The sequence below is a fragment of the Stenella coeruleoalba genome (genome assembly GCF_951394435.1).
Source record: "Stenella coeruleoalba genome assembly, chromosome: 3".
Classification (NCBI taxonomy): domain Eukaryota; kingdom Metazoa; phylum Chordata; class Mammalia; order Artiodactyla; family Delphinidae; genus Stenella; species Stenella coeruleoalba.
The window spans coordinates 84,274,706-84,291,048 of NC_137148.1; the positions used below are offsets into that span (position 1 = coordinate 84,274,706).

A 16,343-nucleotide genomic window follows, 5' to 3' on the forward strand; every position below is an offset into this window, starting at 1 on the left:
AATCTATGCTTGAAAGCTAAACCTATTTAAGTTGCGGCAAAAATACATAGAGCTGGTCTGACCCTGAGCTCATTGAATGTTACAGCAGCAATTGGCTGAAAGGAGGACTTCTCATTTGGAACAGGATATGAACCACTGGTTATTTTGGGGATCCAAATTACTTGGATTTCAACATTTTTCAAAGTAGATTTAATTTGGTTTCCACATTTTCATGCTTTCCTTTTTAAACCGTCATTCGCATTTCTAACTTTTAAATTCTTATCCAAATAGTAAAAACTGGTTTATAAAATTCCATCAATAACACTTAAAACTAGTTTAATTCCACAGAATGCAAGTTGCAATGATAGATGGTGTCTACAGAATACTTTATTTTGGTGCCTTGTATTCTTCTTTTAAAATGCATCTTTCATATAACTGCTTTTCATTGCACTACCAGGTTATATGTTACATCAAATTGTTTAAATTACCAGTTACTTACTATTTGAAAATTTATAATTATTCAGAAATTGTAGTACATTACATATAAAGAGGGTGATTTTTGGAAATTTGGACATAGTAATAATACACTTTTTAAAAGAATCAAATTAACATTCAGAATTGAAATATGTATAATTAATAGTAATAAGTACATATGAAAATATTCATTTGGGAAGTATTTTGGAACAGTCATATTAAATATTTTCCAAAACAACTTGAAATATGATTAAATGTAGCATAAGTCCCAATTTTCTGAATGGTTACTGTTTAGGAGCATTAATGGTTGGTGACTTTGCCTTAAGCGATTAACTTTGAAAATGACCCTTCAAGCTAGATGTGATTGATATGAATGATATTAATGCATTAATATTGTCAGTGTCACATTTGTCAAAGTTACTGTAATCAAAAGACTGCCAGCTGTTAGAAACTGCAGGAGAGTGTTTTGGAAGTCATATGTAAGAATGTCTTTCTCTGTGTAGGAATTTGTGGCATATGCTTCAAGAAAAAGATGATATTGTACTACAACAAAGTCAGTAAGTACAGGTTGTTTGATATTACAGAGACTGATTTCCAGTGGAGGTCTTGGCTAGCTGCCCCTAATTTGTACTCCCTCATGTTCCTATTGAAATATTCATGAAATTATGTAAGAGATTTTCAGTGCCACTGAAAACTAGAAATAATACCTCATAATCTTATAAATCTCAGGAACAATTTATTAATTTCTACAGTGAAAACACAAATAGCACTCTGTAACTGAACAAGGGAGAAACACAGGCAGAGATTTACCTAAATATATGTTTCTAGTTATGTGAGTTATAATTATGAAAGTTGTAAAACATACATGGCCAAAAAGAAATAGAATGGGTAAATAATTATGACACGTCTATGTGACAGACTCTTACGCAGTTATTAAAATGGTGATTTTTAGAAGGATAATTTGGGATAATTTGAAAGATAATTTGGGATAATACACATAACGTAAGCTCAATTTTCAACACTGTTAACAAACATGGGTATTGAAATAAATAATAGAAGGAGATGTATCAGCATATTAATGGTTTTATTAGTTTACTAGTGATTTTATGACCTTTATATCTTTTATAACTCTGCAAGTATTCTTTGTATACTTCATTATAATTTATTTTATGTATGGTAAACAAAAATATAGGACAAATGTCATATTTAATGTAATACATTTTTAATCCAGTTTTGAATTGTTTCTGTATCTCTGTCCATGAGTTTCATTAAGAATATTTTCTGCATAAATAAAAATGTTCATACCCACAGGGTATCTTATGTTACTCTTGGGAACATATACCCCTTCTCAGGACTGATTCCTATTTGTTTTTATTTTACCTCTTTTGTCAGAGTGCTACTGGACATCTAAGTGAGAAAAATACTAGAATAATAGCTTACTTTTCCTAGTAGATAGGATTATGGAAATAAAAACAATAACTGTGGCATAGTTTTATTCCTAAGGTTTGTAAATTAGCCTGATGTGTAGAAACTAAAAGCTAAAATAAATTGCCACACAAGTTTTAAATAGCTATTTATAAAACAATTTTCCCCAAACTATTTATATAATGAAATGAAAAAAATCAAATTAAAGGAGCTGTATATATATATAGCCCCTTCCTGAATGTCAGTAATGTATTAGTGGATAGTTTAATTAGGTTCAATAGAAAGTTTCTGTTATTTCCCCAGAGTACAGTGGGCAAAGGCTGTTCTTCACTCGGCTGCTGTGAAAAACTATTGTTTATAAAGATTTATTCTCCATGTAACAAAGCAAAAGGACAAGAGTATTTGAAGGACTCCTGAATTCTCTCTGTTGCGGTGTGATTGGGTAAGGTGATGCCACATGCCCATAAACTATCATAATAGGTAATATTTACAAAATAAATTAAGAAAATAAAAGCTGCAGCAGATTTTATTATAATGGAGATGACTTACCTTCTTTTTGAGAAACTAATAGCCTTATTTCCTCCATAGAACAACATAATGAAAATTTTCACACAAGAATAAATCTTGTGAAACCGTGTGTTTCTTAGCATATGGCTCAAAAAGCTGAAGGTGAGGACTTCGCCTTTTTCATTTTAAATTATTAGGGTAAAAGTGAGAGTAGAGACACTGGGACAAAGTGGAGGTGGTGATCAGTGCACTTAAAAAAAAGTTTTAAAACTTTTTAATGCTGTTGTTTTGTGCTGATTTTAGTCATTGCTTGTCTTTTGTAGATTAGAAATCAGGGTCAATGAGAGGGTTATACTGTATGGCAAAATGGAGGGATTGCAGGTTTTAAAGTTTATCGTAGAAATAGCTGCAGTGTCCTACAAGAAAGAGTTTGTTCTTTATTTTACTAAAAGACCTAGTTCATAATCACCCAGATTTGAAATCTTATTGTTCCTGGTCTCCTGCCATGTGAATTTTGATGGGATAGCAGACTGCCATTTTGAGATTTTAGGAGCTTTAATTTTATCTATACAGACAAAGGTTACTTGCCTCATAGTTATTACCAGATGTAAAATAGGGACACGATGGAAATCAATTTTCTTTCTTCTTTCCTTCCTCTGTTCTCCTTTTCTTAGATTCCTTCCTTCTCACCATTTTTGTGGCTTATCAACTCATTACTAGATCCAAGATACCTACAATCATCAAGTAGCACTCTCTTGGAAATATTTAAAATCAAAAGAAAAGTCCCCCACCAGATCTTTAAGCTATAGTAAAATGCTACAGAAATGTAGGCAGTAACCCTAAAAGCCATCGCCCTACAAATGAGTGGCCTCTCAAGCCTCTGGACCTGAGTCAGTCATGGTTTCCAAGAGATCTAAGAAATCGCAGCAGTGTTTTAGATTTGATTGACATGATCACTTGTTTACAACGTAATTTGTAAACAAATAGAATTTTTTTGAACTTTGCATTTTTGCAACATTCTTTTTTTTAAATCAAAATATGGTAGCAGAAAAAAGTATGGATGTTTGATGTTGAGAGAATAAAAAATGAAACTAAAGTGGTTCCTGATAACTTATTTTCATTGTATCTTTGAAAGTTTAAATATTATTCATACACTTAAGCAAGGTTTCCACGTCAGGATTATTGAGACTAGTCTCTAAAAACAAGAGTCTGTAATTATTGGAAATCCTATTAAAGAAGTACTATAAATTGAATTTTTAAAAGTTATTTAGGAAACTTTTATTGGCTATCTATCATGGCTAGGCGCTTTACATCTAATTTTTTTTTTAAAGGTTTATCTGAATCAGGTCTTTCTTTTTTTTTTTTAATTTATTTTTATTATTTATTGTATTTTTGCCTGCGTTGGGTCCTCGCCGCTGCGTGCGAGCACCCTCCAGCCGCTGCGAGGTGTGGCCATTCCCCGCCGCGGCGCTGCAGGCCCCTCACCGCAGCGGCCCCTCCCCGCCTTGGAGGACGGGCCCCGGGCGCGCGGGCCCCAACTTGCGGGCTCCACAGCGCAGGCCCAGCAGCCGTGGCACACCGGCCCAGCTGCTCCGCAGCATGGGGGACCAACCCCGACCAGGGCTTAAACATGTGTCCCCTGCACTGGCAGGCGGACTCTCAAGCCACCAGGGAAGCCCACATCTAAATTTTTAGATCTGGATGCTGAAGCTCAAGAGATGTGCGTTTGTGAATATGTGTGTGTGTGTGCACGCATGAGCGTGTGTGTGTATATGTACATACATATATATATATATATATATACACACATCTCAGGTCACACATTCAGGAGGTGGCAAAAATATATGAGAACGTAATTTTATTCCCTTCCTACATCAATCCTTTTCTTACCACTAGTCTTACATTTTTTTCCAGTATTGATTTATGTCATGAATGAGAGAGGGGGGAAAATGGGAACTAAGAAGCAGCAAAGGTAAATTTTCTGAGATGATGTAATCAGAATGACAATGATGTCTAAGTCAAGGGGTAAACAGAAATGAGAGTAGTGTAGAAAAAATTACTTTACCCCCTCAGTATGACCATGATCACCAATTTGAAGCTGTTAAGGAATTTCAATGTGAAAACTTTTACCTATTGCCAGAAAAGCCAAAAAAGGAAAATAATGAAAAAAATGTGTTGATTTCTCTTTTGATCTCTTTTTTAGTGCTCTCTGTTGATGACTAAAATTACCTAAGGAAAGGAGATATATTTTATTGTGCTTAAATTGTTCAGTGTGAAAGTTTAAATATTTGAAAATCAGTGAGCTAAGAGGAAAAAAAATACTTGTGACCTTTGTCAATCAGTCTTTCCAGTGCAAAGTGTGGATACCAATTTCATATTTAACACACACACGTTATAAAATAAAATGCAAAACATGATTTTTTAAATATCTAAGTCAGTCTCTGAAGTACATAATGTACTGGCTTTTTCAGGTAATTTTCTGTAAAGTATTATGGAAGATGGTGTCCTATGGATATTATCCTATGAATTTTCACTTAGTGCTCAAAATTTTATATATATATATATTTATATAGGTTATATATAAATATATGTATATATAATATATATTTTAAATTATCTGAAGAATTTCATTTATAATATAATGTTTTCAAGTTAGTTTTAAACTACTTAGCAAAATACTTAAATAAATTGAAAAACTTTCACATTAAATCATTTAAATATGTTATTGTGTAATAATGTAATCTTTTCTGGCATAGGGTTGGGAATCAACAGAGAATTAATGTCTACCTGAATTTCTGTTATATAAAGGCAGAATTTGCCTAGAGCACATACTCAATTGAATGGTATTGAGAATCAGTAGAATATTTAATAACACACGTGCTGAGGTTTAGGGGAGTCCCCCAGAAGACTGAAAAAGCAGTGTAATTACGTGGACAAAATGATAATATTTTTCAAAGTACAGGTAGATAAAATAATAGAGGATTGAGTGGGTACAGAATATAAAGGTAGATAAATTGACCAGTGGATAGGTAAATATCTACATCTACCTATATCATATATATTCTTAATATACTACATTTCTTAAAATACTAAATTACTATACCTAAGAATGCAGTAATTTCCAAAGCCAAAATTTTATTTTTATACAGAAGAATACATACTATGATTTAGAAGGATTCTGTATTGTTGAAATTAAATAATTGCCTTACTTCTAAAGAATAGACACTAAAAATGTTGTGGACATATACTTAAAGCAACAATTACAAAATATTTACATATTGATCAGTATTTTGTTACCGGGCTTCCCTAGTGGTGCAGTAGTTAAGAATCCGCCTGCCAGTGCAGAGCCCTCGTCCGGGAAGATCCCACATGCTGTGAAGCAGCAAGGCCCGTGCACCACAACTACTGAGCCTGCGCTCTAGAGCCTGTGAGCCACAACTACTGAGCCTGTGTGCCATGACTACTGAAGGCCACACGCCTAGAGCCTGTGCTCTGCAACAAGAGAAGCCACCCCAATGAGAAGCCTGTGCACTACAATGAAGAGTAGACCCTGCTCGCTGCAACTAGAGAAAGCCTATGTGCAGCAGCAAAGACCTGCCACAGCCAAAAATAAATAAATTTATAAAGTAAAATATTTCATTACCTTTTTCCCTCAAATGAGATAATGTCTATGACAGTCTTTTAATCTTACCAATTGACTAAAATATTCATTAAGACTCATAATAGAAATACATACACTACAAATGTCTAATTCACTACGTTAGTCTCTAGTGACCATTTAAAAAAAATCTGTCTTTTTTTGTCATCCTAGTTGGCCTCTGTACAGCAATCTAAATTGCTGACCATTTTATCTTTGAAAATTTCTCCTTCCTTTGTCTGTGATATACCACCCTTGTGTGCTTTTTTCTTTTATTCTGACAAAGCCTCTTAATTAATTCTCTTCCTTTTTTGCCTACAAACCGTTAAATATAGATTTTTCACCTACATGTCATCTTCAGGTAACTTCTCATGAATTATTTTTTCTTCCTCCACCCATCTTTTCATCCATCCATCCATTCATTCATCCAAGATTCATTCAGAACCTACACTTAGTTAGGTGTTAAGAATATTGATATAATTTAGATGTAGTTCCTTCCATATCCTAGAGAAGTGGAAAAATTAAGTATATACATGTAAAGACAATTAAGTATTCATGATAGCTGTTTGATATAAAATAGTGTATGGGGGTTGCTGGGCCCTAAGAGGGAAGTAATTCTACCAGGAAGGTAAAGGATAGAATAAATAGGTTTTTTTTAACTTTTTATTTTATATTGTTCATTAACAATGTTGAGTTTCAGGTGTACAGCAAAGTGATTGTTATACGTGTATCTATTCTTTTTCAAATTCTTTTCACATTTAGGTTGTTAGGTAATATTGAGCAGAGTTCCCTGTGCTATCCAATAGGTCCTTGTTGGCTATCCATTTTAAATATAGCACTGTGTACATGTCAATCCCAAACTCCCTAACTATCCCTTCCCCCCAGTAGCCATAAGTTAGTTCTCTAAGTGTGTTAATCTCTTTTTTGTAAATAAGCTCATTATGATACATAGATTTTTTTTAAAAAATTATGCTGATTATTGAGGGGCAATTACATGTGTTAGCCGGGTGGCCAGGAAGAGATGGGGATTCCAATGAAATTGAACAGAGAATAAATGACAGCATTTGGGAAAGTCTAATAGTCTAATAAGCTAATAAGCTGGAGTAAAGAGGAAAGAGTAATGATGCAAGAAATGGGATGGAAAGATGAGCAGGGTCCAGGAAGGGAATGTAAGACCTTACATAGAATTTGAAAGAGTTGGGTTTTATCCTATAGCAAATAAGGTGTCAATAAATGTTTTAAGTATACAAAAATCACTTTGACAGCATTGAGAAAGATAGGTCTGTGGAGGGAGTGAGAAAGCAGGAAGGATCTGATCAGTGACTTATAAGACAGTAGGGTTGTAGATAAGGAGCATTGTTTAATGAAAATCCAAAGGATATATTATATACAGAAACTGGTAAAGAAAGGCATGATTTGGAGGTGGGGTGGCTAAAGGAAAAAGAGTATTCTAGGATGATTCCCAGGTGTTTTTTTGGGGGGGGGTTGTTTGTTTAGAAATTGTTTTGGAAAGAGGATGGTGTTCAACAAAATTGATAAGGAAAAAGAGGGGTAAGGAAGGAAAGAGAAAGTTCTGTTTAGGACACCTTATACTGAAGAAACTTTGAGACACCAAGTAAAAAAAAAGTAAAAAAAAAAAGAAGTATTTAGAGCATAGTTCATGTGTTATGTATACCTAGAATAGATGTACCTATCTGCAAGTTTTCAGCATGTTGAAACTCTGAAGGCAGATGGCTTTGCCTAACGTTCATTAATAGAATGGAATTTATGCTGAGAAATAATTGGACAAATGCATGAAATGTAAATGTATAAAATAACTTTCATTGATAAATTTTTATAAAAATGAAGGAAGAAAATACTGGAGTTATTTGCAAAAATTAGAAGGTAAGTATAAATAAGAGAAGAGGACTATAATATATTAGGTAAGAGAAGCAAGTTCCTGTAGTATGTGTAGTATAATCCCACTTTTGTCAATGTATGTATTAATTGACAATAGCCTGAAATATATCACCATACATTTAATATTGAAGTCTTGAGTCAGTGGGATATGAATAACTGTAGTGCGTAATTTATGTATTTTACAATTGGCTTAATACTATAATGTATTACTAGAATCAACTGTATGTATTTGCCATTTTTGTAGATCAAAAATAGTAAATATTGGCACGTTCAACCTGATGTTATCTCTATGATAATAATTTAAAACGATAACTGCAGTTCAGCTTTTGAAGAGAAAGTATGTGCATAAGAGAACCACTCCAGTTTAGGATAGAATATTAAGTCATATCAATATTTAAAGAGAGTAGATCATGGAATAAAAACTTACGTAACTGAGAAGATAAAGCTATAGAATGAAATCTAGTGAGCTTGGGTTTACGAAAAGCTAGGAAGGAGAAACGTAGTATCTTTAGGCTATCATAATGTGTATATTCCCAGGACAGACTTTTTTTTTCCCCCAGTTTTACTTCCATGTATATCCACCAGCCTGCCAGATGTGTCCGTGTGGATGGTTTGCATCCACCTCAAAGTCAACATGTCCAAAAAAAGTCTCATTTAATTTCCATCCTCCATCTAATCTTCAAAATTGCTTCCTTTCCTTACATTTTCATTAACGATATGACTCTATTCTTTTATCACAGGTAGAAATCTTGATAATATTGTTTACTTCTCCAATTCCTGATGTGTACAATGTATTCATTCAGCTGAGCTTAAGTTCTTTTGATTTCACCTTCTTCATTTCTTTCCTATCTGTCTCATTCTCAGTACAGACTCTTCTACTGCCCTTGTTCAGGAGATCATCATTTTTCACATGGATAGTTGGAATAGCCTCTACTCTTTGCTTTTCACCTCCTCCCCTATCAGTTCATTCTCCACACTGCAGCGAGTTTTCTTTCTCTCTTTCTTTTTCAATTCAAAACTCTGGGCCAAAACTCTTGCCATGCTGAGCCTCATTTTCTATTCCCACTGTCAAAACAACTTCTGCTTCAGGTACCAGCAAACAACTATGAATTTTTCCTTAGAATCCCTCTCTCTTCCTTCTTAAGACTTGACACAGCACAATATGCCTACTTCCATTATGTGATCTATCTCTTTCTACATTATGAAACCTTAGAAAGAAGGAGATACATCTTAGTAATCCTTTTTTATGATTCTTAATACAGGGCCTTGCACATAGTAAGCATTTGCTGAAAAAACAAATAAGTACCTTATTTAAATACTAAGTTTGGTGTGTAAGACAGATATTTCCTCATCTAAAACTATGAAGAAACAGTTTTAGTATAAAAATCAAAAAACTAAAAATAGAGCTGCCATTCAACCCAGCAATTTCACTCCTGAATGTATATCCGGAAAAAACAAAAACACTAATTTGAAAAGGTACATGCATCCCAATGTTCACAGTGGCATTGTTTACAATACTTAAGATATGGAAACAACCTAAGTGCCCATCAATAGATGATCGGATTAAGAGAATGTGGTATATATACACAATGGAATACTACTCAGCCATAAAAAAGAGTGAGAATTTTGCCATTTGCAACAACACAGGTGGACTTAGAGGGTATTACACTAAGTGAAATAAGTCAGACATAGAAAGACAAATTCTGTATGATGTCACTTATATGTGGAATCTAAAAAATACAACAGACTTGTGAACATCACAAAAAAGAAACAGACTCACAGATACAGACAACAAATTAGTGGTTACCAGTGGGAAGAGGGAAGGGGGAGGGGCAATATAGGGGTAAGGGATTAAGAGGTACAAACTATTATGTATAAAATAAGCTACAAGGATTTATTTTACAACCCAGGAATATAGCCAATATTTTATAATAACTATAAATGGAGTATAAACTTTAAGAACTGTGAATCACTATATTGTCACCTGTAACTTATATAATATTGTACATAACTATACTCCAATAAAAAAAGAATAATGTGCCTTTTCACAGAATTGTATAAAACATTAAATATTCCAATATATTTAAAAAATCATTCAGTTAAAACAGATATGATATCACAGAATATGTGTGCTTTATAAGCTGGAAAACAGTTTTCTTTCCACTTAAAATTTTTAGAATATATTTTATATAGTCCCCTAAATTTTTAAAGAAATCTACAATGTGTTAATAGCTATTTAGGAAATCAATATAATGTTCCTGTTATAGAGCAATTTTACTTAAAGAAAAAAATTAGGGAAAAGTATTTCTTAAATAATGGTATCCCTTACAAGGTCTCAAAATAGCATAAACTAACCATAATACAATTCTATTGGAACATATTCTTGTAATAAAAAAACAACCCCTGGTTGTTTATACTTTGTGAACTATTCTTACACAAACCAACCTTGAATTTTAAATAGGACATTAAGCCGTTAAGCTTGCCCAAGATTTACTAATTCTGTACACGAATACATAGCTGTCTTTGCCATTCTTCTTCAGTCCAGCATCCTGGGCAAGTTAGGGTTGTTTTGGGGATAAAAAGAGATGAGGTTCAAAGTCTGAGAGAAATCTGGAGAAAATTCTACTGCTTCAAAAAAGAAAATGGATATTAGTTTTCAGAAAATATTTTTAGATATTTAGACTAAGAAAATAATTTATTGAAGTAAATAAACTGAAATCAAGACTCAAGAGGGTTGGATATGGAGTAGAGAGATTTTTTAAATAACATTCTTTATATCTAATTTCCATAGTTTAAATACGTATTACATTATCACTGGTCTATTATAATAACCTCTTAGCTGGCTACTTGATCCTCACCATTAACCCTAAAACATTCATTGGTTGTCTTTGTAATAATGATTCACCAGGACATAAATATGGAAATAAAGTCTAGCAATCAAATCTCTTTCTGACATGGCAGTGATTAACTTTTCCAACATTTCCATAATATACAAACTGTATCAGTTAGGGCTAGGTTTTATTTAAGAAAAAGAGGCACAAAATAACAGTGACTGAAAGAAGATTAAATTTTATTTATCTTTCATGTATAGTTCTCGAGGCAAGTAATCAGATGATGTATAGCAGCTTTGCTACATAAAGTCCTTAAGGACCTGAGCTCTTCCCAGCTCTGCGCTTTGCCTTCCCTAAAGTGTGGCCTTCATCCTCATAATCCAAAATGAAGCTCAAGTGTTGGTATCTATATTCTAAGTAGAATATGGGGGAAGGAGGAAAGAAGAAGAAAAGAGAACATGCTGTCACAGGACATTTATACTTCTGTTCCTTTAGCTAGGTCTCGGACATAAGAACATGCCTAACTGAAAGGAAACTTAGAAATTTAGTCTTCTTTCCAAATGTACATGGATCAAGCTGAAAGTCGATGATCGTAAATGAAAGGGAGAATCAGTATTGGGGTGAGAAACAACTCTTCCACACTACACCGCCCCTACTATGTTCTCTTGACAGTTTGCACAGTGATGTTAACTGACCTGGCACTTCCTCAGAAGGTGATTCCTCCATGTCTATATATCTTAACTCCTTTAGGTGGAGACAGTTTTCCTGGAGGGCATGAAAGTTCAGGCCAAATAGGAAGGCAGCAAATTGCCAATCTTTCTGTAATCTGAACATTCATAAAAATTTAACTTCTTTCTTAAGATTTCTTTCCATGTTGCCTGGTAGAGCAGATAACAAAGAGTGGTTTATGAAATTCTTTTCACGTATCTTCAGGAAGTAAAACATATTTGCACTATCTGAGATGTCTCAGAGTTTGGTATCTGTTCATCCTTTTATTCACTATGTAATCATTCCTCACGTGATTTTATTGATGTCCTCCACTTAAATCCTTCAGGAATTCTACTTGAGAATTCCTGCTCAGGTAGAGTTACCTGAAATGAATATAGCTCTAGTTTACTCCTAATTAGTAGTTACTTCATTTCCATGTAGCTCTTAGTAACATGAAGATGGGGCTGTTGAATTCCAACTGAGATCTTAGCTCACCTCATTCTTCTGATCATAAGAATAAAAATTTGGGTAGGGCAAATTCCCTCAAAAAAAAAAAGAATAAAAACTGTCAACAGCTTCTTCCTCTTCATTATGCACGTACCTCCCAATATCTTCCCAAATGCTGTAGAATGATCTGATTTGGCAAACTTTGTTTCTACCAACATAATGAATAGTTCACAGACCCACATTATTACACAGTAACAAACTTTCTGAGGAAATGTATTTTATGTACTCATTGCTTATTAATGTACTATAATAATGTACTCTATTATAGATTTCTTTTCTGATCATTAATACCAAATACAGTCTAGTCATTTTGTTCCTGCTGAATACAAGTTCTGCATTTTCTTATCTTGTTTTCATTGCATTAGTGAGGTAGTAAAGCCAACAGTTAGGAGTGAGGCAGTGTAGGGAAACTTCTGTGTTCCCCTATGCCCTGTGGAGTTTGGGTTGGTTACTGAAACTTCTCTTTGTTATAGTTTCCTCATCAGTAAAATAGAGACTTTAGTACTACTGACATTATAACATTGTTAAGGATATTAAATAAGGTCTTAGAACGTGAACACTTGATAAATCTTAGCTATTATTATGCCCTCTGCCTAGAATTATCTTACCTTAATTAACCACATGGAGTTAACTCTAAATTAACTCCATTTAGAGTTAATTTCTTCCTTACCTAATCTCACACAGTGCTTTGCCAAAGCTCTGTTCAGGGACTTATTAGAGTCTGCCTTTTATCACAGTTGTTGTGTATGTTCCCACTGTCTCCATGAGGTTGTGAGCACTTATGGAGCAGGCTCTATGTCTCCTTCATCTACAACTTACCAGTAATGCTTTGCTGTCGTAGTAGTTACTTAATATACATTTGTTTAATTACCGTCAACATTTTAGGAGAAAAAGATACAAGTGTAACACCTACAGTATTGCTTAGCTTTTCAGAATTTTTTCTTGATTAAGCAATATGATTTGTAATATAAGAAACTATATTTTCAAACCAGGGATATTACTTATGTTCTTTAGTGGTATCCTTTGTCATCTTTGCAATAGCAGACTCTTAACGGATATCTGTTGATTGATTAACTTATGGGGATTTCATTTTAAATTATCCTGTATGCTCTGCCAACTTTTGAAGATACTCAGCATTTTATAGTCAGCTCAAATGTTCCTTTTCTGTGGAACCTTGCCTCATCATTCCCCTAATATTTCATTGCTTTCTTCTTGGTTCTCTCATATTTTGTTTATCCTCTATCAGCATTTGTATCACAATATTGTAGTGATATATTTACATGTCTGTCTTCACAAAATATGTATTTTGGGGGCAGTGACTACATTTTTATTATTTTGTGTCCTATCATCCTGTATGACATAACTGAAAGTTTATTGACAACATGAATAAGTGTGTGTTCGATATCCTATATTTTCTTCCCAGCATTTATTGAATTATATAATGAGAATTCATTGTCAGCATAATGATCCCCAAATACTGCATGATTATCAAGGTAGCTAAATAGAATTAAACAGTCCATTGACTCACTATAGCAGTAAATAAACAAATACTTGAGAAAGATGTTTAGTGATACTGAGAGGCAGTGGAATTTGTGTATTTGGGAGCCCAACCTCTGCAACCAGATTGCCTGTGTTTACATCCTGCCTCTTCCTTCTACCTGATATGACCTTGGATAGATCATTAACCTCTCTGTGTCTTAGTTTCTTCATCTGCAAGAGACAGATAATTGTCCTCAACTCATAGGATAGTTGGTAGGATCAAATGAGTTAATAAAAGTAAAGCCCTTGCAGTTATGTCTGATACATGGTAAGTACTATTTAAGTATTTTCCATAGCATTCTAACAATGCCATTCAACAAATAATGGTAGCCCATTTCCTGAACATTTCAGTTAATGAATATTTAACCATTCAGAGTTGTTCACCTGCATTCTCTGTGTTGGCAGGTATATATTGTTGGCATTGGAAAGATAATTTTAATGGATATTGAATCACTAGAGAGGAAGGCTGAGGACAGTGAGCCCAAGGATAGAATAGAAAATGTGGGTCAGCAGATCTGGATCTGCAGATAAAAACTGTATCGTACACAACTACCCAGATCTGGGAAGGAATGAAAGCCAGGTGGCAGCTGAAGTGGCGTTTGGAATGTGATAGCAGCACTCACTTGCAGTTGACTAGTCTCTTCCTCTTAAATAACATCATGCATTTTGATGGTTTTATATTGAATGTTTAATGACATATTTTATAAGTTGAAACTGCCATCTTCTCAATTTCATTTGTCATTTGGATGCCAGAAGCCCAAACCTTCCTTTTATATAATTCCCCTGAGAAAGCAGCCTTACTCGAAAATACTTGCTTTCATCTGTTCACATGAATTTATGCATTTAAATTCAAAGGAATAATTTTTTGCCTCCATATTGGCAAGTCCCACCCCTATGATTTCACCAACTAGATTTTATATTAGTTTTGCTACTTAACTTTTTCTAGATCCTGAATTTGAAAGCCTTCCCACTAGGCCCTCTCTAATCCTTAAGAATTTTTACTATATCTTATGGCAATTTTCTCTTTTATTGCTTTCTCCCATAAATGATATGTGATGTAACATAGGTTAAAGAAAAGTATTTTGTTTTTTTGTGATTTTTCTTCTGCTTTAGATTGGCCTTTTGTAGCAAATAGTAATCAATTCTAATGTCAATTTGCTATTTGATGTTGCATTTTTCCCTGCTACATTTATAACATTCTGTTTTTTTCCTTTAAAAATTAATATGCAAAAGGATAGTAGACAGAATTAAACTATTAGATTATGTTACAAAGCTAGTTTATGTTGCTCAAATAACAACTAAAAATTTGGAGTATTTAGTTGCCCATCTTTCCAAGGGAACTCAAAGAATACCATGTAATTTCTTTATCATGTATATTTTTGTAATTATAGTAAAATAGCACTATACAGTCACTCCTACACTGTTAAATAAGAACTGTGGACTAGAGGTCTACTTGTGACATAGATGATTCCTTGAATTCTCCATTAATTACTGCTATTATTTTTAGCATCCTTAATTTCAGCAGTGGGACAGTTGGGATTGAAAAATAAGGTATCTCATGTATTGGAACAGGTAAGGACTACCCCGGGACCAGGCAAATTAAAATAGAGGAAAATTAATTTTATCTTTGTTGCACAATCACATGCTTATTTAGTGTACCTTTACATAAATGTTTCAGGAGACCATTGCTCTTCTTTTGTCTCTTGGTTTCCCGTCCTTCAGGAAATGGTTCTCTGTACCTGTGACAATTTTGCAGTTCTTGTCAATACTTATTTGACTTAAGTCTGAGTCCCTCATGGCCTACACTATTAGCTAAACTAGTAAGTATCATTGGCTGAACGTGGCTTAAAGAAAAGATGCATTTGTGACATTAGATTACCTTCATTACTCAAAGAAATATAGAGCCCCTCCTTTTTGTTCTGCAAATTAGAGTATAAATTCTCTAGATTGTTTGGAGGATTTTATGAGACTCTTTGTAAAAGTGCTTCATATACAGTCAATTTATAAAAAGTAAAATTTAACTATTTCACAGTCTGAACTTAATAGAGGAGAAAATAATAAACATGAACCCCTTATTTAATTGCTTCTGTGCCCTCCCTCAAGGAAATTTCTTGGGTTTCAGACATCCAAAAGTAACCTTTATTGTGTGCCACACTTTTGAGTAGTTTAGAAGTCTTCAGTCATATTCTGCTGGTGTCCCAAATCCTCTTCACCTGGGGTCTTCTTGCCAGCTCAGTAGCCATGTTGTCAGGCTACTGGCAAGCCATCCTTAGTGGTCATCTACAGCAGGGCTCCCCAACCACTAGGCCACGGACCAGTACCGGGCCACACAGCAGGAAGTGAGCAGCGGGAAAGTGAGCAAAGCTTCATCTGTATTTACAGCCGCTCCCCATCGCTCGCATTACTGCCTGAGCTCTGCCTCCTGTCAGATCAGCAGTGACAATAGATTCTGATACGAGCGGAAACCTTACCGTGAACTGTGCATGTGAGGGATCTAGGTTGCGCGCTCCTTATGAGAATCTAGTGCCTGATGATCTGAGGTGGAGCTGGGGTGGTGATGCTAGCGCTGGGGAGCGGCTGCAAATACAGATTATCATTAGCAGAGAGGTTTGACTGCACAGACACCATAATAAATCAATTGCTTGCAGACTCATATCAAAACCCTGTCAGTGAGTGGCAAGTGACAATTAAGCTGCATCTGGTGGCAGGCTTTATAGTGGCAAGTGAGTTGATGTACTTCAGTTATACAGCTGCATCCAGTTATTTTAGTCCATGTGTGGCCTGCGCATTATTTTATTTACCACTTCCATCTGCAACTCTTTCCTGCACTGTGCACT

General features: G+C 34.4%; 1 long non-coding RNA gene across 3 annotated transcripts in view; it reads left to right on the top strand.

The window, feature by feature from the left end:
• The window catches only part of LOC307184398, a 266,257-nt gene that overhangs the window by 188,203 nt on the left and 61,711 nt on the right, over positions 1-16,343 (top strand). For 2 of the 3 annotated variants that reach the window (XR_013827720.1, XR_013827721.1), the window contains exon 4: positions 2,182-2,320. This is a non-coding gene — a long non-coding RNA (uncharacterized lncRNA). Of the gene's footprint in view, positions 1-956; positions 1,011-2,181; positions 2,321-16,343 lie in introns of all 3 variants that reach the window. The other variant, XR_013827722.1, reaches the window with a different exon arrangement.